This window comes from Triturus cristatus, chromosome 4_1 (genome assembly GCF_964204655.1).
Source record: "Triturus cristatus chromosome 4_1, aTriCri1.1, whole genome shotgun sequence".
Classification (NCBI taxonomy): domain Eukaryota; kingdom Metazoa; phylum Chordata; class Amphibia; order Caudata; family Salamandridae; genus Triturus; species Triturus cristatus.
This window is the reverse complement of record NC_140585.1, coordinates 785,962,889-785,987,582: the sequence shown is the minus strand read 5'-3', so window position 1 is coordinate 785,987,582 and position 24,694 is coordinate 785,962,889. Positions and strand designations below refer to the sequence as shown.

The 24,694-nt window shown below is 49.9% G+C and overlaps 1 protein-coding gene across 1 annotated transcript in view; it reads right to left on the bottom strand.

Moving 5' to 3' along the window:
* The window catches only part of ARID2 (AT-rich interaction domain 2), a 1,055,333-nt gene that overhangs the window by 571,111 nt on the left and 459,528 nt on the right, over nucleotides 1–24,694 (bottom strand). The gene's annotated exons all lie outside the window — the stretch shown is intronic.

Here is a 24,694-nt window from a genome sequence, read left to right as displayed (position 1 = left end):
ACTGCTTTAAAGTCAGAAATGATATGTATTCTTAACATACTTACCTTTTACTGAGTATCTTGTATCAATATTACCTCTGGACCATTAGGCCGGTAACTCGCAATAACTTTATTATGACTGTTTCCCTTTAGTAGCACTTCTATTCCTTTGGGACATTTCTATCCAAGCCACATCCTAGAAGGCATTGTAAGCAATCTCACTGCAGTCACCTCCAATTCTTTCAGGCAGGACATGCTCACGAATGTACATCATTTTAAAGAAAACTTCTGCTGTCACACATGAAGCAATGAAGATATATCAATGTAATAGAAGGAAAGGTTTCTTAAACGCAAGAGTAGTCAAGGAAATCATCATTGTTGATGATTGCTATGATAATTCCTGATGGTCTAATGGCATTGTGGAGCACTTTCACATCATTTTAAAAAAAATAGCTGGGGGCGTGGCCAAGCAAAATGGCTGAGCGGACGTGAGTTGCTTCAGCTCCGGCCCCAGAGTTTTGCCCACTGACCTTTAATGCGCTCACAGTGGACCATCCGACTAGAAATTCGCTCCTGCTGGTGTCCGTGTTGATCGGGAGCTCCGTATTTGCCTCATGTCCAGATTCGAGGCGTGGGTGTGGCCTAGAGGCGGCAGACTGGGGAGCCGGGAATGCGTGCAAGATGGCAGGAGACGACCACAGGGTGGCCCGACAAGAACAAAACGACTTCCCGCGACCGTCGGAGGCTCTGTCCCTACCCGGCCGTGATGGATGTTGTGCAGGACTCCGGAGCATGCAGAGACAGCCTGCGGGAGTTCGGGTGGCCTGAGACACTGTGCTGGAAGCAGCCGCGGCTTACTGCACGCCGCGTTGACAGCTCGTCTGCGGCTACGCGAGGGCCCGGCGGTGAGTGCCATTACTGCTTGGGGTGCGCGGAAGGTGGAGGAGGTGATGCCCAGCCTGGGGGAAAGGGGGACCACAAGGCCATGCCTGACCTCAAAATGGCTTCTGCCCAATGAGTGTCCCAATGAGCGACGCGGGAGGGAGGTTAGAGGGGGACCGCCTCTCCCACAGTCCTGGCCATTTTTGATGTGAAATGAGGGGGCAGAAGTCGACCGATTGAACGGCAGAGAGTTCTCCATGGTGCCTGACCTTAAGATAGCTGCTGGAGCGTGACCACAAAGAAACCCTGCCTTGTCCCCAGGCTTAACCCACGAGGTCCCAGTTCACTGGGTTGTCTGGCATCGTAAAGACAGTCTGCGGAGGGGCTACTATTGCCCTGCCTCGACCTGAAGTGTTTCTCTGCCCATATGCCACCTAAAAAGACGTTGAATAAGGTCTCTCGCTACTTCACAGCAGCAGATAAAGGGCCTGCTGCCTCAGATTGCGACCAGAACCGCCAAATGGCGCTCACCAGGGAGGACCTAGTGGCTTCCTGTGAGAAAGTGCCATCTTTCTTGCATGGTATGCCTCCACTTTTTGCTGAATTGCTGATGTACTTTGACTGAGTGTGCCCTGGGTTCCTGCCAATCAGGTGCCCAGGGTCTGTGTTCCTTCCCTAAAACTGTGTTGAAGCCTAAACCCAATTGGCATCTCTGGCCACATGTCAGCCCCTGGTAAATGGTACCCTAGGTACCCAGGGTCCTGTGACCAGAGAAGGCCCCTACGGGCTGCAGCACTTATTGTGCCACCCTTAGAGGCCCTGTACCCTGACACACACACACTACCTTTGCAGGCTGAGTGTCTTGGTGCAGAACAAAACAGAGTCTCGACATGGCACACATCCCTGTGTGCCATGCCCACAAACACACTGCCCTGGCATACCTCAGTCACCCCACTAGCTGGGTGCACTATGCCAGTGGTGTGGGTACAGGTGCATGAGCCCTGTACCCCTCCAGTACCCAGGTCCATTCCTGGGCACTGTAAGTACAGTGCTGCTATTAAGAGTATATGGTGCAAGGAGGTAGTCATTACGAACTCCACAGCACCATAATGGCTACACTGAAGAACTGAGAAGTTTGGTATCAAACTTCTCAGCACATTAAACCCATACTAATGCCACTGTGGAATGTAAAATGCACGACAGAGGGCAACTTAGAGTTGCCCCCTGAAACTAATCCACAGCCCGTGTCCTGACTGAGAGGCTGCCTAGGCTGCCACCCAGCAGACAGGTTGCTGGCCCCCTGGGAAGAGAGCCATCCGCTCTCGTGGGCCTGTAACAATGCACATCCTGGGACGAGGTGCCAAGTCTCCTCCCCCAGGATGGGCAAGGGAAGCTTCAAAGGCATGCTGCCTTTGTGAGCCTCCCCAGACCACTTGCTGTACTCAGCAACTGGTCCCCACCAGTTCTGACCCCATCTGGCGGGAAGACTAGCGGGAAAACCCAAGGGAGGGAAGGGGGTGTGCCAGCCTCTGCCAACCCCACCACTCAGGTGGGGGAGGCGAGGTGAAGCACAACTCTGGGCTCTCGCCATCTTGAGGATGGGGAGCCCTACCCAATCAGGACTAGGCTCCTGCCCCCCTCCCACTGGAGAGTGGCAGGATAGGGGGTGTACCCAGCCCAGGGAAGGGACCCATTGGCCCCTGCCCTTTACCTGCCTGTAACGTAGCACCCTGAACCTTCCTTCCTCAGATCCCGATTCCGAAACAAGAAGAACAAGAAGAAAGAAGACCTGTCGTGCAGCTGCTAACTAGAGGACGACACCAACTGACTTGGCCCCAGGCCTGTCGACCCTCGAACCTGCTCCTGCTAAATCCCAGCGTCTCCTGTGGTCAACCAACCTCGAAAACCCCGGAGGACCTGACGGCCTTGCTCATCTAAAGACTGGGACTCCCAAGAGCAGTGGTTCTGCTTTAACAAGCAACAACCCCTGGTGCCAGCCAGGAACCGCGAATCCAGCACACTCTGCACCCACCGAACCCGGCCTGTGCCGGAGTGAACAAAGACCACGAGGACGTCCTCCCGGCGACTGTGACCAAGAATCCAGCACCCAAGGACCCTCCTCAACGCTCCTGATGACGCCTGCAGCTTCAACTCAAGGGACCCCCCTCAACAGCGACCAGCAGAGGGTAAGATTTCCGGATGCCAAAAGACACCCTTGCACGCGGCGGCCCCCTGTGCCCAGCTCCTGGGTGCCTACCTAACCTACAGCTTCCCAACTTACCTCTCGAAGTGGCGGTCACACCTGAAGAATCTCCGTCCCAGAGCTTGCAGCCTTTGTTCATCTTGCAGCTTCTCCATTGAAATACATTGGGCGCCCGACGGCTCATAAGCAACCTGCACCCAGCCGCCCGAGTGCCACTGGAAGTGCAGCATCTGTCCTATTCTACTTCCCCACTTTCCCTGTGTAAGTGACCAGGAGCTCTCACAGCCGCATTGCCTGCCTGCTAGCAGCCACCAACCAAAGGCCCCCTACCCGCCATAGGCTAACATTGGGCCTACTCTCTCTGCACCCGGTTGCCCCTGTGCCGCTGAGGGTGTAACAACTGTACCTACCTGACCCTGGCAGACCCATGAGTCTAACCCCCAGAACCTTAACTCTGCCAGTCGAGTACTTACCTGAAAGCCGATAACTCACTTTTTCTCCATAAGGTAACATTGACTGGTTTTCACTTGGAAATTCTTTTTAGTGTCGAGTTTTGAAACTTTAAAATATTCACTAAAAATCAGCCGATCAACGAAAACGAAATTACTCACCTGTTACCAGGAGAGATCACAGTGCTGGATCTTGGTGTCCAGCACTGACCCTGAAAAGTAATTATAACTGCGATTTTCCGATAACCAAACTTTCCTCCATAGGATAACATTGCCTGGTTTTTACCAGAAATTCTTCTAAGTGTCGATTTTTGAAACATACAAATATTCCTTAAAAATCACCTGTGTAAAAAAAACGATTTCTTTCAACTGTTTACAGGAGATGCACCAGGGCTGAATCCAGGATTCAGCCCAGAGTAAGAAAAACCTACGCAAAGTAATTGATATTGCATTTACTTAAGAATTCCTATTGAGCTCAATGTTATAATTGTGTTTAACTTGTGTTGCCTATTGCAACAACTGTAACTATTGCATTTAAAAGTCTATTGCTATTTGAAAGTGTTCAACTATAGCATCTCATTCTCAGAAAGTATTTTTGATACCCACTTGTGGTTCTAAAATAAAACAATCTATATTTATATACAAAATAATTGGCCTAGAGTTGAGTTCTTGAGTGTGTGAGACCATTTGCTGAGTGTGTACAACAAATGCTTTACACTGTCCTCTGATACTGCCTTACTGTATAAAAAGATACTGTTTATTTTTAGATCCAAGCAAGCCTAGCACAGGTAAGCATGAAATACTTTTCAGTAATAAGTTACTGGATATAGAAAAGTTTGAAAATGTAATAGAAACTGTACTCCGTTTGATTTACAGGAGAGCAGTAGTATGCAACACTTAGCAAATACAGTCTATTGAAATGAATAGGCTTTTACAGTAAATTACAGGTAAGTTACTTTCCACGTTACTTTTCTAACTGAGTGCTGGATACCTGGATTCAGCACTGGGACATTTCCTGCAAACAGGTAAGTAAACAAGTTTTGGTTATTTGTGCGATTTTTAAGGAATATTTTTAGATTTCAAAACTCCACACTTAAAAACCTTTTGGAGAAAAATTGTTAATGTTATCCTATGGAGGGAATGCAGGTTAACGGTTCTCAGGTAAGTAATCGACTGTGGGAGTTAAGGTTCTGGGGTTAGACTCAGGGTTCACCCAGGGTCAGTGGTGCACCGTTGCACCCTCAGCGTCACTAGGGCGGCCGGGTGCAGAGTGTTGAGGCCCAATGTTATCCACAGGGGGATAGGGGGCCCCTGGTTGGTGGCTGCTGGCAAGCAGGCCACTGGGTTGTGGGAGCAAAGCTCATAGGGTTACGGTCAGGGCAAATGGAGAAACAAAGTAGCACAAAAGGTGCAACCTCAGGGGCACTGGGGCGGCCGGGTGCAGAGTGCTGTTTCGACGTCGGGCGCCCTTTTGTTTTCTATGGAGAACATCCGGTTTACAAAAGCACTGCAGGCAGTGAGACGAAGGACTTCTGGGTGCGACCACCACTTGAAGAGGTAAGTTGGGAAGTTAAGGGTTGGCTAGGCACCGTCTGTTTGGGCACACAAGGCCGTGGGGTGTCGGGTGCAGGGGGTGCCTTTTGGGGTCGGATCTTCTTACCAGCTCCTGGTCGCGGTTAGGGGGGCCTTCTGGATTTAGGCTGCAGGCTTTGGCTGGAGGCTTAAGGCACGTCAGGGGTCGCCGGATCTTGGGTCAGTATTGCCGGGGTGACCTCCTCGCGGTGTTTATCCACTCGAGCTTGGGCCGGGTTCGGCAGGTGCAGAGTAGGCTGGATTTGCGGTTTCTGCTGGCACCAGAAGCTGCAGTTTGAACAAATCCGATGTTCACAGGAGATGCAGTCTTTAGAAGTGAATGCAGGCAGGTCCTCAGGGTTTCTTGAGATTGCTGGCTGCAGGACACCGGGATTTCGCAGGAGCAGGTTCGAGGGGGGAGACAGGCCGGTAGGGCTGGGGCCAAGTCAGTGGGCGTCGTCCTCTTGTTAGCTCTGCATGGCTCTTCAGTCCTTATCTTCTTTTCTCGTCGTTTCTGGATCTTAGGAAGCAAGGTTCAGGGTGCCCCCTAAATACTAAATTTAGGGGCGTTACAGAAAGGTAAAGGGCAGCGACAATGGATCCCTTCCCTGGGGTGGGTACACCCCCTATTCTGCCACTCTCCAGTGGGAGGGGGGCAGGAGCCTGTCCCTGGTTGGCTGGGTCCCGCCATCATCAAGATGCCGGGGACTCAAGTTTGTGCTTTACCTCGCCTCCCCCACCTGAGGGGTGGAGTTGGCAGAGGTGGGCACACCTCTCTTTCTTACTTGTTTTTCCTGCCAGGTCTCCCGCCCAAAGTGGGGAGTAGAACCAGTGGGGACCAGTTGCTGAAAGCAGCAAATGGTCTGGAGAGGCTCACAAAGGTGGCATGCCTTTGAAGCTTCTCCTTCATGAACCCTGCCCATCCTGGGGGAGGAGGCTTGGCACCTCGTCCCAGGATGTGCATTGTTTCAGGCCCCCAGGGTCCAGAAACATCGCTGGTAGTGGCAGCCTAGGCAGCCACTCAGTCAGGTCACTAGAAGTTGGTCGAGTTTCAGGGGGCTTCTCTAAGATGCCCTCTGTTGTGCATTTTACATTAAACCCCACACTGGCATCAGTGTGGGTTTAATGTGCTGAGAATAACAAGTTACTTACCTTCGGTAACGATGTATCTGTAAGAAACATTAGTTAGTTAGATTCCTCACCTTAGAATATCCCCAGGCGTCAGACTGGATCCGGAAGATTTTTCGTCAGCAATACCCCTTGCGCATCGCTAGGCGTCGTCTGCGGCTCCGCGTCCGTCGTCGGCGTCGTGCGCCGGGATGACGTCGGAGTACTTAGACGCCGCCCTCGCGCGCTGACGTCAGTTCTTGTACATAGCCTTCCGCGCCAGGAACGCAGAGCCATGCAAAGACCAGCCATGGTTCCAAAAATAAAATCTAGGGGCCTGAAAAGGATAACCTTAACCCTAGATGTCAGTTCGCAGAACGGGGAGGATGGGTGGGTCGGTGAGGAATCTAACTAACTAATGTTTCTTACAGATACATCGTTACCGAAGGTAAGTAACTTGTTCATCTGAAAGAAACACGTTAGTTAGATTCCTCACCTTAGAATAGATACCCAAGCAAAACCATCCCCGGTGGTGGGTCTGCGAACCAAGATCACACCAGAAAGTCCTGGAGGACAGAACGGCCAAAGAAGCCATCCCTCCGGACTTGGCTGTCAAGGCAGTAATGCCTGGCAAACGTGTGTAGCGAAGCCCACGTTGCCGCCTGACAGATGTCCTGCAAAGGGACACCCCGTCCCAAAGCAGTAGTAGCCGCTGTGGCCAGAGTAGAATGGGCGCGCAGCCCAACAGGAGGGTCCTTTTTCGCCAAGGAGTAACAAATTTTGATGCACAAAACGACCCACCGAGAGATGGTCCGTTTGTGCACAGCTTTCCCCTTCTTAGCACCCACGTATCCAACGAAAAGTTGGTCGACCACCCGGAACTGCTTTGTGCGGTCCAGATAAAAGGAGAGCGCACGTTTTGGGTCCAGACGGTGGAGCCTCTCTTCCTCTTTGGAAGGATGCGGAGGCGGAAAGAAGGTGGGCAAGGTGACAGACTGCCCAAGATGAAATGGAGTCACCACTTTCGGAAGAAAGGAGGGACGAGGCCGAAGGACAACCTTGTCCGGATGAACAGAGAGAAAAGGAGGTTTTGAAGATAAAGCCTGGAGCTCACTCACCCGTCTAGCCGAGGTGATGGCTACCAGAAAAGCAGTCTTAAGCGTCAGCAGACGAAGAGGACAATTATGAAGAGGCTCAAAGGGAGCACACATTAGAAATGTGAGAACAAGATTCAAGTCCCACTGAGGCATTACAAAAGGGACAGGAAGGAACGTGTGAGTAATGCCCTTTAGAAAGCGTGTAACTACAGGGGACTTGAAAAGAGAAGGCTGATCAGGAAGCCGCAAGAAAGCAGAGATGGCAGCAAGATAACCTTTCAGGGTGCCCAGGGCAGAGCCCTGCCGGGCCAAAGAAAGAAGAAAGAGGAGAACCTCAGAAAGAGGGGCGGAAAGGGGATCCACAGCCTTTGCTGTGCACCATGCCACAAATTTGTTCCACCGGCAGGCGTATACCGTCTTTGTGGAGGGACGCCTGGCTGCCAGAATGATATCACAGACTTCAGGAGGCAAGTCAAATGGCATCAACTGCCGCCGCTCAATCTCCACGCATGGAGGTGGGGGCTGGACAGGTTCGGGTGGAGGACCGTCCCCTGCTGCTGCGACAGAAGATCCTCCCGAAGGGGCAGACGTATCGGAGGATCGGTCAACATACTGAGTAGCTCGGGATACCAGTACCTTCGTGCCCAATCCGGAGCCACCAAGATGACTTGGGCCCGGTCGTGCCTGATCTTCTTCAGCACTCTGGGCAGAAGTGGTATATGCGGAAAGGCGTACAACAGACCGCAACTCCACTCGTGACGAAAAGCGTCGCCGAGCGAGCGCTGCCTTGGAAATTCCAACGCGCAGAACTGCTAACATTGCGCATTCTCTTCGGTGGTCGATAGATCTAACCAAGGCTCTCCCCACTGCTGAAAGAGACCTTGTGCCACTTCGGAGTTCAGAGCCATTCGTGATCCATCATGCACCGGCGGCTGAGTTCGTCTGCTCTGGCGTTCAGACCACCGCCATCACTTTCGTGAACACCCGAGGGGCACTGGTGAGGCCGAAGGGGAGCACGGTAAACTGAAAGTGCTCTTGGCCCACCGTGAACTGCAAGTAACGCCGGTGGGCCGGCAGGACGGGGATGTGGAAATATGCGTCCTGCAAGTCCAACGCTACCATCCAGTCTCCGGGGTCTAGGGCAGCTAGAACCTGAGCCAAAGTCAACATTTTGAACCTTTCCTTCCGGAGGAAGGCATTGACGTTCCGGAGGTCCAAGATAGGGCGTAGGCCTCCTTTGCCCTTCTTGGGAACCAGAAAGTAGTGGGAATAACAACCACGACCTACTTCTGGACTCGGAACGCGCTCGACGGCCCCCTTGGCCAAGAGGGCCGAAACTTCCTCGTGGAGAAGATTCAAATGATCCCCCGAGATACGGTGGTGCTGCGGTGGCATGGCTGGAGGGGTCGTCTCGAAGGGGAGGGAGTAGCCCCTTCGGATGATTTGCAGCACCCACCTGTCCGATGTGACGGACCGCCAGTGGAGCAGGTGATGGCGAACTCTGCCGCCCACTGGCGTGGAATGGGCCTGAAAGCTCGGACTAGGAAGGCTTTGAGGCGGGTGCTGCCGGGGTGGATGTGGGCTGACCTCGTCGTCCTCCAGAACCGCCTCGGCGGAAACCACGTCCACTACCGCGCGCAGGTTGGTTCTGCGGCTGGTGGCTAGGCGCACGTGAGGAGGCACCCCTTCCTTGGCCAAGAAAGGGGCGAAAGGCGGAAGATTGCGACCGCGGGGCCGAGAGGCCCAAGGACTTGGCCGTAGCCCGGGAGTCCTTAAAGCGGTTCAGTGCACTGTCCGCCTTCTCGCCAAACAGGCGAGTGCCATAAAACGGCATGTCCATGAGAGTGCTCTGGACATCGCTCGAAAATGACGTGGACCGCAGCCAGGCGTGACGTCTAAGCGCCACTGTGGGAGAAATGGCCCTACCCAGCGAGTCCGTGGTGTCAAGCCCACAACGTATAGCATGTCGCGCGGCATCCCTCCCATCGGCCAGAGCCTGGGTGAGTCGTGTCCGGACCTCCTCCGGACACAGGGGCAGCGCGTCCTCCACCGCATCCCACAGAGAGTGGGAATAACGGTCCAAGAGACAAGCGGTGTTCAAAGACCGCAGGCCCAAACTAAGGGAAGAGAACAGCTTCTTGCCAAACTGTTCTAGTCTCTTGGAATCCCGGTCCGGCGGGGCGGTCGGGAAAGAGGATTGGGAGGTGGAGGCCTGGATAACCAGGCTCTCAGGGGTAGGGTGTTGGGACAGAAAACTGGGGTCGCCCGGAGCAGGGCGGTGGCGCCTGGCGACATTCCTGTCCACAGGGGGAACTGTGGAGGGCTTGGACCAGGTGCCCTGCAGAACGTCAATGAGTGCCTCATTGAATTGCAGCAGAGGCTCAGTGGAGCTTGCTGCAGACAAGCACCTCAGTAAGGACGTTAGTCCTCACAGCCACGGCAGGCAGCTCGAGCCCAAGGGCTGCGGCCGCCTTGTGCAGTACCACAGAGAAAGCAGCGCCCTCCTCCGAAGCCACAGTCGGAGGAGAGACAAATCCAGTGTCTGGAGAGGTATCCAGGCCACTGGCCTCCCCCAGTTCATCTGCCCAGTCCTGGGACAGTTGAGCCTGAGCGGCCATAGGATCCTCGGATCCCTCCCAGTTGTCCCCATCATCCGACTCCTGGTATAGAGGAAAAAGTAACGGAGCCGGGCGGTAGACATAATGTGTCTCTAGCGGCGCCGATCTCGGCGTCCATCGACGCCGGACCGGCGCCGGGCCCGGAGTGGGACTGAACTGGGGCACGACGTCGAGCGGAGTCGACGTCGGCATCGGGGGTGGTACCGGTGTCGACGCCGGCGGAGGAGGCGTGACGAGGTTGACCGGCGTCGACGGGGACTCGAGAACGGGTCCCTCGGGCGCTTGCGGCGTCGAGGCCGGAGCTGGCACCGGCAGGCAAGGCAGCCCAGTCGGGTCCGCGGGGCCCGAAGGCGCACCAGCGGGCGCCGACGGCGGAGCCAGGTTCCTCATGGCCGAGAGGAAGGCGCTGACTTCCGCCGGCGTCGCATTAGTCCCAGGGACCGGAGGGTATGGGGAAGGGCGCGGCGCCTGCGGCTCCGCCGGAGCCGCGGGGGTGGAACCACCCTGACCCTCGGCCGAGTCGCGCGACCGGCGAAGAGAGTCCGAAGAGCGATGTCGCCTCTTGGACTTCTTGGAATGCTTCGACTTACCCGAAGACTTGGATCCCGACGACCGATGGTGACGTCGGCTGCGGCTCCGCGACCGATCCTTGGACCTCCTCCTGGACCGGGATCGAGAGGCGCGCGGAGCCGAGTGGCGAATCTCGAGGGACCGCTCCCGTCTAGCCTTCGAGGTCAGGGCCTTGCAGTCCGAACACGACTCCGCGTCGTGATCGAGGCCCAAGCAGTAAAGGCACCGGCGGTGATGGTCCGTAACCGACATCAATCGGTTACAGTCCGTACAGGCTTTAAACCCAGGCGTCAGCGCGCGAGGGCGGCGTCTAAGTACTCCGACGACGTCATCCCGGCGCACGACGCCGACGACGGACGCGGAGCCGCAGACGCCTAGCGACGCGCAAGGGGTTTTGCTGACGAAAAATCTTCCGGATCCAGTCTGACGCCTGGGGATATTCTAAGGTGAGGAATCTAACTAACGTGTTTCTTTCAGATGTTTGATACCAAACTTCCCAGTCTTCAGTGTAGCCATTATGGTGTTGTGGAGTTCGTAATGACAAACTCCCTGCACCATTTACTCTTAATGGCAGCACTGCACTTACAGTGCCCAGGAATGGACTTGGGTAGGGGTACAGGGCTCATGCACCTGTACCCTCACCACTGGCATAGGGCACCCAGCTAGAGGGGTGACTGATGTATGCCAGGGCAGTGGTTTCTGGGCATGCTACACATAGGGATGTTTGCCATGTTGACTCTTCACTTTGTTCTGCACCAAGACACACAGCCTACAAAGACAGTGTGTGTGTGTGTGTCAGGGTCTCTACGGGTGGCACAATAAGTGCTGCAGCCCTTAGAGGCCTTCTCTGGCCACAGTGCCCTGGGTACCTGTGGTACCATTTACCAGGGGCTGACATGTGGCCAGAGATGCCAATTGGATTTAGGCTTCAATGCAGTTTTAGGGAAGGAACATTATCCCTGGGTACCTGATTAGCAGGAGCTCAGGGCACACTCAAAGAACATCAGCAATTCAGCAAAAAGTGGGGGCATACCATGCAAGAAAGAGGGCACTTTCTCACACTGTGCGCCTCCATGGACCAGCTCAGGGCCAAACTTTCGGAGAAGATGGCGGCGCTTCGACAAGATGTGGATGCGGTGGGGTCCCAATGCTGGAAGCGGAGGAACAGACTCAGGCCATGGATGCCCGCTCCACCAGATTGCACGACACTCAACAAGATCTTCGGTCCCAGCTCCACCAAGTGCTCTTGAAGGCAGAGGATCTGGAGAACAGATCGCAGAGGGAGAACATACACATTCGGGACCTGGAAAAGGGAGCGGAGGGCCCAGACCTAGAGGCACTCGTGGTGGGCCTCTTCTCAGAAATCCTAAGCACACAACACCTGAAGCTCAAGATCGATCGGGTTCATCGTGTGGGGGCAGCACAGGTTAGAGAGCGCAGACGTACGAGGGATACCCTTGTCAAGATGAAATGAAAAGACCATTTGTTAAGCGCGATAGCTACCCTCAGGCGTCCTAGCGCTACAGACAAAACGCGTATAGATGAACGGTTGAGGCTATTCTGGTTTGTTAAAAAGCAGGGGTTTTAAGTGTTTGCGGAAGGGAAGTAATTTGGGCTCTGATCTCAGCTGGAGGGGAAGGGAGTTCCAGAGCTTAGCCGTGTTATAGGAGAACAAGCGGCCCCCACATCTGACTCTCTTAATCCTGGGCACCACGGCGAGGAAAGAAGATGCAGATCTGAGCTGTCTGTTTGGGTGGTAGGGGGTTATCAGTGATTGATTGATTGATGACAGCGCCCGCTTCCTAGAAGGCTCGATGGGTAATGCACAGTGCCTTGAATTCAATTCTTTCCCTGATTGGGAACCAATGAAGGCTCTTCAGTCCGGGTTTGACTGGGAGTCGACGGGGAATCTGAAGGAGGGTTCTGGCTGCCCAATTTTGGATGATATGGAGTTTGTGCAGGGTGGCCCCTAAGTAAAGGGTGTTCCCAAAATCCACACGAGACAGAATGAGACCCTGGACCATTATCTGTCTTGCGTGGAAGGGCAGCAAGGGGAGGATTTTACGTAGAAGCCGGAGTAGACCAAAGCAAGTGGCTGAAAGTTTAGCTGCTTGACAATTGAAGTTAAGGGACTTATCTAACCAGATGCCCAGGCTCTTGATTGTGTCCTTAGGCATGGGGGCAGGTCCCAGGCAGGTAGGCCACAATGAGGCGATGGTGATATTGGGGGAGTTTCTTAAGAGCATCAGCTCAGTTTTGTCTCCATTCATTTTTGAGACAGGACTATGTCATCCATTTGGTAACTGCTTCTAAGCAGCTCCTCAAGCAGTTGGGCGCAGTGTGCGGTTGATCGAGAGCCACCACTAGCCGAGTATCGTCCGCGTAGGTGATAATTTTTACTCCGAAGGGGCGGACAATCTCAGCTAGGGGGATCATGTATATATTACATAGCATAGGGCTCAAAGAAGAGCCCTGTGGCACACCGCAGCCAAGAGGCTTTCTGGGGGAGGTGAATTCGCCCTCAAAAACCTGGAAGGAGCGGTCTGAAAGGAAAGATTCAAACCAGGCAATTGCCTTCCCTAAGACTCCTAAGCTGGTAAGTCGGTGCAGTAGGATGTTGTGGCTTACAGTGTCGAAGGCGGCACTTAGGTCAAGGAGGATGATTGCAGCAGAGCCTCCTTGGTCCAAGATCTTCCTGGCCTCCTCCGTCACTGCGACTAGGGCGGTTTCGGTCCCATGCAGGGGACGGAATCCTGTCTGGGTGGTGTCGAGCAGGTGGTTGGACTCTAGGAACTCTGCCAATACCATATTGGCATATTTCTCAAGTATCTTACTTAGCCAAGGCAGCAGGGAAATCGGTCGGTAGTTAATGGGTTGTCTTGATCTAAATTTGGTTTTTTGAGGAGGGCTTTAACCATGGCTCGCTTCCAGGGGAGCGGGACAGTGCCGGCGGACAGAGGCATTGAGCAGATCAAGGATGGTGGGTAGGATGTGGCCAGTGGCTGAGAGCAAGGTGCGTGGGGGTGCCGGGTAATTGGGGGAGCCGGATTTCACCTGATGCAGAATGGATTCTAGCATGGTGGGATTGAGATGAGGGAAGGAATCAAGTGTGGCTAAGGACTGAGGCCCTGATGCACTCTTTCACCACCAAAGAAGCCATTTTGAGTGCAGCGAGAAAAAAGGACGAGATCTCGTTCCAAAGCTACAAATGTGCTTTATTTCAGGACGTAGCGATACCAAAGGAGATGATGGACTGAGCGCTTGAGCAAATCAAACACTCACCCCCAGTCAACTGATCTGGGTTTAATCCATCATCATTCTTTAGCTCACTCCACCACCCCAGTTCAGACATGGCCATATGCAAATCAGTCTGACCCTGTGCCTCATGGGAACAGTCCAGCCCGAACTGCCAAGCCATGTCTTCCCTGGACCGGAAACAAGCATCCTGGGACCGGTTTCGGGTTCATAACCCTCGTCAGCAAGGCCATCTTGAATCCAGTGGTAAAGTGATCATGGGACCCACGTCTGGGCATACCCTGACAACTTAGGGCGAACAAAGCGATACCAAAGGGAATGATGGCAAGAGCGCTTGAGCAAATCAAACACTCACCCCCAGTCAAATGATCTGGGTTTAATCCATCATTCTTTAGCTCACTCCACCACCCCAGTTCAGACATGGCCATATGCAAATCAGTCTGACCCTGTGCCTCATGGGAACAGTCCAGCTTGAACTGCCAAGCCATGTCTTCAGGACGTGGCACCTTCTACACTGTCACGCAGGCAAGCGTTGCGCCCTGTCACCTCCAAACTCTGAGAAGACGGTGAGCAATACCGCTGGAACTTCCCCTTCGGCCTTTCTTTTGAACACAAAAATGCATCTCATCATATCTCTGATCTGAAGGAAGGTCCACGCATCCTAGGTCTCCCCATCCTACCTGACGACACCTATCCTGGTCCTTCCGCTGGCTCGGGGTTGCCCCGGAGGGAATCCCGATTTTGGCACACAGCCCCCACAAACAGACGGTCGCCCAAGTGAAGTCCCCTGGCGTAGAGGACCCAGGTCGTGGCGACGCTCGTGCTACATGCCCGCCGCATCCTGCAGATGGGACATCAGCCTTGGCAATGGAGGTGTCACATGGACGCTTTAAACACTTATATAGGAAGTCCTGAGGCACACCTGATACCCCGAGCTTCTAATGGTCTGTAAACTGTCCTCTGTGTTCTCAGTGCATGGACAAAAAAAAAAAAGGGGGGGGGGGGGGGGGGGCTTGTCCGTTTTGCCCAGAATTTCTTCAATCTGCTCCATGAAGTTAAGAGCTGAGAGCCCGTTGGCTACTCGGCTTCTAGTTCATGGGGTTTTTTCTTTTTTTTGGGGGGGTGGGGGGGTTCCTGGTGGTGGTGTATTGGTACAGTTACTTTACGCTCCATTGGGAGACTAGATGTTCACGAAGGGCGGTTCTCCCTTCGGGGACTGCGCAGCCCGTGGAGGACGTTCTATTCGAGACATGGCCTTATCAGAAGGGTGCATCGCGCTGTCAGAAGGTTATACCACGAGGGAGGTTCAATGGGCGGGGGGAGGAAGGTCGATCTTTCTAAATGATCTCCATAGGGTTGTGGAATGTTAAAGGCTTGAATTCGCCCCCAAAACGCCAAAAAATCTGGAAATATCTTAACGATCGCCAGTTTGAGGTGTTGGCGCTACAAGAAACGCATCCGAAGAAGTGTGATGAATCTCGATTGCACCTCAAAACATACCTGCTAATTTATCGGTCCTCAGCTAGCACCAAGCCCAACGGAGTGGCCCTGCTTTTTCGGAACACAGCCAAATTCCAGCCTGTGGCCATCAAGACAGATCGGGAGGGCAGAGTCTTGATGGTAAAGGGGAGACTATGGGGTACCCTCTGTACATTCATCTCCCTCTATGTACCAAACGTGGGACAGACAATATTCTATCCAACACACTGGACCCGATTAGTGGATTTGCAGAGGGTCCAGTGATTCTCCTGGGGGACTTCAATCTGACATGGCACGAAGCTCTGGACAGTTCACGCTCCCACAGGGCTACCCCCAACAGCTTTTCCAAGGGGGTTAAACAGAAAATGACCACGCTGGGCCTCTGTGATGCTTGGCGGACATTACATCCTACCCCCAAAGACTTGAATTACTTCTCTCATGTCCACCAGTCATACTCTAGCATAGATTATATCTTTATTAGTCAGACCTTAGTAGGCCCCCTGCAGGCAGCTCAGATCCTGCCCCTCTCGATAACAGAGCACAGCCTCATACCCATTAGTCTAGCATGGGATGGGACTAAGCCCGGCACAGCACGATGGTACTTGCCGGTCTTGCTCACTCGAGACAAGGCCCTATGTGCTGATCTGAGAGCCTCTATTACTGAGTACTTTGCACTCAACACCCCGCAGGCAACTATACCACAGAATAACTGAGACACTTTTAAAGCAGTACTTAGGGGCAAATGCATCCAGCTTAATGCGGTCCTGAATAAACAGAGAGCAAAGGAGCGCATAGCTCTTGAAGGGGAATTAGAAGTAGTGGAAAAAGCACATAAGGATAATCCCACTTGAGGGCTTCAGCCCCGGGACCAGACGGTCTAACAGCGCAATTTTCTAAATGCTTCGCATATGAACTAATCCCACACCTCACCAAGCTGTTCAATGCAATGGTGGCAGACGCCAAGTTCTCAGCATCAATGTCTGAGGCGGTGATATCTGTTATTCCCAAACCTGGGGGGAAAAAACAGAACTGCGCCTCTTATAGGCCCATAGCTCTCCTTAATCTCGACGCAAAGCTTTCCTCTGCAATTCTAGCTGCCAGGCTGCACGATTTGATGCCTGCACTAATCCAACCTGATCAATCAGGCTTTATAAAGGGGCGACAAATGTATGACAACATTCGGCGCACTATAAGCCTCATCGAGAAAGTCTCTAAATTTCAGATCCCGGCAAACCTAGTGGGTCTCGATGCCAAAAAAGCCTTCGACAGGGTGGATTGGTCATTTCTTTCCCTTACCATGGCCAAATTTGGCTTTGGGGACAAGTTTCTCAACATGGTCAGGGCCAATTATCTTCTACAATCGCGAGCATTGGTCAACGGGCACACATCCCTTCCCTTCGTCTTTAGCAGAGGTACACAGCGGGGCTACCCGCTCCCCCCCTATTTGCCCTCCGTATCGAACACCCGGCTGTGAAATTCCGAGCTAACGAGGAAATCCGGGGAATCCGCTTCGGAGGCACGGATCATAAAGCGTCCCTCTTCGCGGACATTTTGCTCACACTCTGGGAACCGGCCACCTCCCTCTGGGCGGTGCAGGAGGAATTGAAGCACTTTGAACTGGTGGCGGGTTTCAAAGTTAACCTCTCCAAATCCTCCATACTAAATCTCACTCTCTCCGACGCTGAAGCAACGAGACTAAAGGGCCAAACGTTCCTACAATGGGCTCAACACTCGCAACTCTACTTAGGTGTTCACCTCACTCCCAGAATCGGGGATTTATACAAAGCTAACTACCCCCCTCTAGTGTCACAGCTACAACAGGATTTTAAAAGATGGAAACCCATCTACCTTTCTTGGCTTGGTCGGATCAACGCCGTCAAAATGACGGTCCAGCCAAAACTTTTATATCTCTTTCAGGTTCTCCCCATTGAGCTTCCTCGGGACCGGATGTCACGCCTGCGCTCACTCGTCACTAACTTCATCTGGCATGGGGGGAGTGCTCGCCTTCCCTTTCATGTGTTGAGACGGCCAAAGAAGGAGGAGAGGGGGGGCGGCGCGACCGTATTTGACGCTATATTATATCGCGGTACAATTGCGAGTGGTGATGGAATGGACAGCTAGGGAATACGAAAAACACTGGCTCCACATGGACATGGCGACTGTGGGTCGGTCCATCTGGGATGTCCTGTGGAAGTCAAAGAAAGACAGGCCAGCGAACGCATACCTAAGCACCCCCACACTCAGTCCGAGACCAGGTCACGAAGAGAGGGGGATGGACCACTTTTCCCTCTCCATATACCCCAATTCACTTCAACCCGTCATTTCCGCCGGCTCTACGCACGGGGCCTTTTAACTGCTGGAGGGAGGTTGCTTAAAGCGATCAGACCTATTTCACAACTTTGACGTATTGACGTTTGAGAACTGAAAAGAGTTTCAGGTCACGCACAGCGAGCACTACCACTACCTCCAGCTTAAGCATTGGGCTACACTACCACACATACGAGAGGCTGCCACTAGGGAACTCACGGCTATGGAGAGAAGGGTGCTAAAAGCAGGCTGCATGAAAGGGGCTATCTAATCGCTATACGCCTTGCTATTAACTACACTACACACTCCCCGGTCACGCTACATGTACTTTTGGGAACAGGTGCTAGTTGGGACATCAAAGGGGAGGAATGGAAAAATGTCTGGGGCAATATTTCTAGACACAACCATTCAATAGCTCTGAGGGATCCCCATTATAAAATGCTCCTAGACTGGTACCCTTACCCCACTAAACTCAAGCAAATGTTCCCCAGACACCTTAGATCTCTGCTGGCGGGGCTGTGGTCTACAAGGGTACTTCCGCCACATTTGGTGAGATTGACCTGGCATTCAGCCTTTCTGGGAGGAAATCCTTTCACATATTAAAGATATGCTGGGGTACCCTATCCCGACAACTATAGAGGGGGCTTTACTAGGCATCAGAGATCCTGAGCTGGAGCACCAAACGAAAGCGGACAAGGGGATCATGTAGGCATGTCTGGGGCGGCTAAACTTACAATAGCGGCCGCATGGAAAAAGAAAGATAAGCCCGCGTTATCAATATGGCACTCAGGCCTATGGAGAATTCTCTCTATGGAACGCCTCGCTGACATTTTTCGGGATGAATACAAGAATTTTGAGTTTAAATGGGGCCCCTTGGTAACCTATTTGTCCCGAGGCTTGCCCTTGGCGGTGTGCCCGCCCTTTCTAAGGGCAATGAATCTCTTTCAATTCTAATCCCTCCATGGAGGGCTCGCAGACACACTCACCCCCCACTGAGAGACTAGGGCCTTCCTTACATTGCCCTCCTTTTTAGATGTACCTGGGCCACTCACTTCCTCCGCATACCGAACAACCACCACCGGGGCAGGAGAGGAGGGAGGGTTTGGGGAGGGAGGAGGAGCTTTCGCCATGTTTTTGGTTTCTTGTTCTCTGCTTATCCTTACAACTGGTTGTTTGAAATCAAGCATCTTCTCTTCTGAATATTGTTGGGGGGAGGGGGGGGAGGGGTAACGACCCTGCACCATGTGAAACTGGACTGTAATTAGCCAATTATTTTGCCCCTGGGTCTTACAGGCTCCACTACTTCTATGTTGTTATATTTGCATATGATGCTGACTAATAAAAATAATTTTGACACAAAAAAAGAAATTGCACTAAAAACTATTTTCTAGCAAAAATAAACATTTGTAATCTTTGCAGTTTATTTGCTGACTCTTACACAGATTTGAAAAGAAAGAGTGCAAGGTTCCTTTAACTAAAGTATACAAAAAAACTGAAGGATGGAATGCTTGAATTAATCTCAGCCACTGGTAATTACCCGGGCATCATCCTAGTCCATTGTTATTTTGCACACCATGCCATTTCAGTTTGGATGGGCCATATGCAAATTAGTCTTCACCCTGCTCAAGTCATGACCCTGCGCCAATAGGTTCAGTGCAGCACGAACTGCAAAGCCAGGTCCTCCCTGAACCACAACACAAGCCACCGCGATCCAGTTTTACCCCGATTAGGTTGGGCTCATCAGACAGGTATAACTTGGTTCCAGTGACACAGGGCGCATAGGACCCACATCTGGGCATACCTGTACCACTTAGAGTGATCAGTCCTGAGCTGCTTATGTTCCAATTACAGTCTGATATACAACTATGTCAGACTGAATAAAGGCATCTTTAACAATTAAACAGTAATAGAGAGTCACTTTCTTTTTTAACAATACCCTCTAAATGTAATGATAGTTTCTTCTGTTCCTCTGCAGAGATCATTCCAACATCTACTATACCGAGAATGAGGATTAGTTACCTACCTGTAATCCTAGTTCTCTTCCAGGGGTATCCTCATCAAAGTCATAAGCACTAGAATATTCCCGCCCATGTGCGGGACCCCGGAAACACAATCATATATGTGATAAACATATATGCATCTCCACATATATATACATATATATATATATTCAGCATAGGATTACGAACAGCTTTACAGTAACCACGCTGCACTCCAAGGGGTTTTCTTTCACGGCTTCTTGAAAAATGCTTTGACGCAGAGCTTTTCAATATCATAAACACATGTTATTTCATCATAAGTGTCTTTACAGGGAATTACATAATGTTCACATATAGCTTGGCAGAAAAAAAAAAACATTGGTAAATTTAAACCTTTCCTCGTATTTACAAGGTAGTTCATGTTCAGTATTAATCGGCTAGTGCCTATATTACATTCCTTGTTTTTCCTCTCCCATCCTTCTACTATTGGTCAGGAACAATACTATTTAATTAAGGTGCTTATATATACCTTTTTCTTTTTAAATATTCATTTGTTCACAAAGTGCTAGTGCTTATTAATGTAAACATATACTCCAGGTTCAGATTTCTCTCAATAAAGTGCTAGTGCTTCAAGTAAATCATTGTGAACAATTACCACATTAATAACTTTTTTCCTTTCTACAGTCCTACATAACATTTACATTAAAATGCTTAGTGCTTCAAAGTGTATACCACGTAAAGTATATACTTATTGTTAAAAAAGGGGTTCTATTTTTTCAAATGAAAAATCACTTTTAAACATTATTTTATGAGAAAGCTATATTCTCTAAACCTACAAATTAAAAAATATATATATGCTCCTAACCCAAAAAGCGTTTGAGTCCCTCTTAAAACTTTAAAACAATTTAATTTCCTCTTTAAACAAATAGTCCATTAATGTACGGCATTTTTCTATTTCAACACAATAGGGAAATATTAGAAGATTTCTATTAATTATTATCTTCTATTTCCCTTTGCCTCCTTCTTTCAGTTACTTTGACTTTTTACACTTCTAAATTCTATTTTCTTTATCAATCTAAACATTCCTTAGTACAAACAAGTATGTAGGTCCTCATCCACATTCAAACCTTGTGGTTCCATACAATCCAACTCCAAGATTTTTTTTTTGAAAATTCTTTTTATTGGCATTTTATAATAGGAGCGTACATACATCACTCGTCGTGAAAATGGATACTTTACATTAGCGGGTGAAGAGACCAACATCAGCAATCCAACTCCAAGATATAGTAGGTTTCTAATTTACGGAGTTCTCTCTCTCTATCCCCCTCCGCGTCTTTTCTTAGGGATCTTTGCAATACAACTGTATTGTAAACCTGTGGGATCACTTTGATGGAATGTTTCAAAGTGTCTTGCGATTGGATATGTTCTATCCTTGTTCACAATCGCTGTTCTATGTTGCAAAACTCGTTTGAACACTGGTAAGGTGGTACTCCCTATGTAAATTTTTTGGCAGGGGCATTGTAGAGCGTAGACCACAAAATTAAATCTACACGTTAAAAAGCCTCTAATATTGATGGTTTTGTTAAAAAATGTCTTAAAATGCGTCCGATTCACTCCATGCTGGCATGCCTTGCATTTAAAACACTTTTTAAAACCCATCTTCCGTGGCAACCAAGTGGGTGGTCCCGATTTCTTACTTTCAATGAATTCACTGTTCACAATACGATCCTTCAATGATTTTCCTTTGTTCTGGCTTTGAGGGTTCGAATAAAACTTTGTCGAGTTTTCTTGCTTTTAAAGCTGCCCCCTTTATCACATCCTGTGAGTAACCTCTTTGTAAGAATCTTTGGCTCATTTCCTCTTCTACTTTTAAATATTCTTCAAAGCTACTACATGTCCTCCTAGCTCTGTGAAATTCACCAAAGGGAATACTCCTGATAAGAGGGGCAGGAAGGGCACTCCCAGCATGTAAGATCGTATTCCCTGAAGTAGGTTTCCTGCAAACAGTTGTTTCTAGTTTTCCATTGACTACTTTTACTCTTGTATCTAAAAAGTCTATACAGGATTTGCTATATTGTCCAGTGAATCTCAGATTAAGCATATTACAATTTATCTCGTTAATGAAAGATTCAATTGATGCTTCCGTGCCCTGCCACAGCACGAAAACATCATCAATAAATCGTATCCATAAAATTACATTGTCATTCCAATGTTCCAATGGCGGGCCCCTGAGCACCTGCTCCTCCCACCAGCCAAGGTGTAAGCTTGCATAACTGGGGGCGAAGCAGGTGCCCATCGCCGTCCCCTGTTCTTGTTGGAACATTTCCTCTCCAAACAAAATCATGTTTTTGGTTAAACACCATCGCATCATATCTAAAATCATTTCGCTGCGTTTAAAAAATCTCAAGGATCTTCTATTCAGATAAAATTCCGTCGCCTTTAAACCATCAGTATGTCGTATGCTTGTATAGAGAGTAGTAATATCAAGCGTTAATAAAAACATACTATTTGTCCGAAGGTTTCACCAATACTCTATCTTCTTTAATTAATTTCTCCACTGTTTGCTGTATTCTTACTTTCTTAGGATCTACTTTCTTCTTTTGTTCTGCTAAATTACTATATAGTAATTTCAGATCCTTAGTGACACTTTCAGAGAAGATGTCCAAGTTGTCTCGCGCTGTTTGTGGTAAATACTTGGACCGTGGTCGAAATGGTGTATAGTCGCTACTCAATAACAAATGTTTTCTCTTTGTTTGAAGTCTCGGTCTGCGAAGAGTCTATAGAAACACATTCATTTTCATTACAAAGTCCCATCAAATCACCAAACATTTCAGCATCCAAGGCATTTAGGCCACTCAAATCTGTTACTGACAGTTTGGGTCTGATCAATAGGGGTTTTTTCAAATCGCTTGTTAGCAAATATTTTGGCAAGTTTCAATTTCCGTACGTACTGGTACAAGTCCATTCGACTATGGGGATAATTGAATTAATTATCATCACAGTATGATAATCCCAATTCCAACACAGATTGCTCCTCTGTTGTCAGATTAATAGTGCTCAAATTTGTCCAACCTCATTTCTTTGTCGATTTCTTTGTGTTCGAGCGCATAGAGCGCTTTGCTTGCCATTCTGGTGCTCCTCCTATATCCTTCTCCTCCCCTTCTTTGTTTCCTCTTCCTACGCCTCTTCCCCTTCCGCGACCTCTCGAAGGTCGATGGTCGGTCTGGAGTTAAATAATAAAAAAGTAAATGCAGCCTTTCATAACCGGAGCTGAATAATGCTGTAAGGACTCCCCTGTATATTATAAATAATATATGTAATATAAACAATATATCACAAAAAACAGGTAAGAAACAGCAGCAAAGCATGTTTGAAAACTGTTTTAATGCTTAGCATTTAGCCCAAAACCACAGATAGGACTGAAAGCATTGACAGCTCACAGGCTGCATTGTAGAAAAACACAGCCTAGAAAGGCTAGAAAGCTAACTCTTAGCAACATAGAAAAACTGGCACCGTGCCTTTAAGGCAGCCATGACCCCTAGCTTCCCATCATGCCTCAGGGGTGACAGTTAGGTCAGTTATTCTTTGCAGTGACACAAAAGCCATAACACAAAGAGTTGACAATTCCCTTAAAAATAAGGATCCTTTGCCCGGGGAGGCGGGAGGGTTGCTTATGACTTTGATGAGGATACCCCTGGAAGAGAACTAGGATTACAGGTAAGTAACTAATCCTTCTCTTCCAGGGGATCCTCATCAATAGTCATAAGCACTAGAATAGAATAGCGAGCCTCACCTCATCCGCTGCGGGCAAAGGAAAAATAATAATAATAATCAATCAAGCTCAGACAACTAAACTTGATGATTCAGACATTTCTGTTATCTGAACAGATTTCTCAAGGAGGCCTGGCCTACTTGAATATCTGCCCTGGAGTCGGATTCAAGACAATAATGCCTCGTGCACATATGCACAGATCTCCAGGTTGCTGCCTTGCAAATTTCTGCCATTGGAACATAATGCAAGAAAGCTACTGTAGCTGCTTTTCCCCTAGTGGAGTGTGCTTTAGGTGACAACAATAGGGGCTTATTTGCCAGCTGGTAGGCCAATTTTATACAAGACACTATCGATCTGGAAATGGATCTCTTGGTAGCTGGAAAACCTGACCTCATGGAACCATAATTTAAAAACAATTGGTCTGATTTTCTGATAACCTTAGTTCCCTCTAGGTAGAATTTAAGCACTCTCTTAAGGTCTAAGGAATGGAGTTACCTTTCCGCAGGAGTTGCGGGATTGGGAAAAAAGGACGGTCAAGAAATTGCCTGATTAATATGAAAATCAGATACAACTTTCGGCAGAAAAGCAGGGTGAGTCCTTAATACTACTCTGTTGTGGTGAAAGATAGTATATGGCTCTTTGAAAGAAAGTGCTTGGATCTCGCTTACTCTTCGCGCTTAAGTAATCGCGACTAAGAAAGCGGTCTTCCAACGTCAGATGCAGCAGCGTGGCTTTATGGATGGGCTCAAAAGAAGAACCCATCAACTTAGAAAGGACCAGATTCAACTCCCAAGGAGTAGCAGGAGGCCGAACAGGGGGATACACTTTCTTCAACCCCTGTAGGAAATCCTTGACCACCTGCAGTTGAAAGAAGGAAGGCTGGCTTGGAGACTTTCTATAGGCCGTAATAGCCGCTAAATGTACTCTGATCGAAGAATACTTCAAACCTGATTTAGTTAAGTATAGGAGGTAAGGAAGAATAACCTCCTCCTGACCTGTGGTTGGATTAAAGTTATTACGAGTGAACCACAGGTAGAACCGCTTCCACTTAAAGGAATACGAAGTCCTTGTGGAAGGTCTCTTTGCTTCCTTTAGTATGTGCATACAGTCCTGCGGAACGTTCAAATGTCCATATTGCAGGACCTCAGGTGCCATGCTGCCAAGTTCAGTGAGGGAAGGTTGGGATGTAGGATCCTCCCGTCCATCTTGGTCAGCAGATCTGACCTGCAAGGAAGCCTCTTGTTGGGGTGCACCGACAGCTGTAATAGGTCCGGGTACCACCATTGTCGAGGCCAGTCCGGGGCTATCAGGATCATTGACATGTTGGACTGGACGAGCATGGACACCACCTTCAGAATCAGAGGCAGGGGAGGAGAGGCGTATGCAAATATTCTGTACCAATCCATCAAAAGAGCATTCCCCTTCG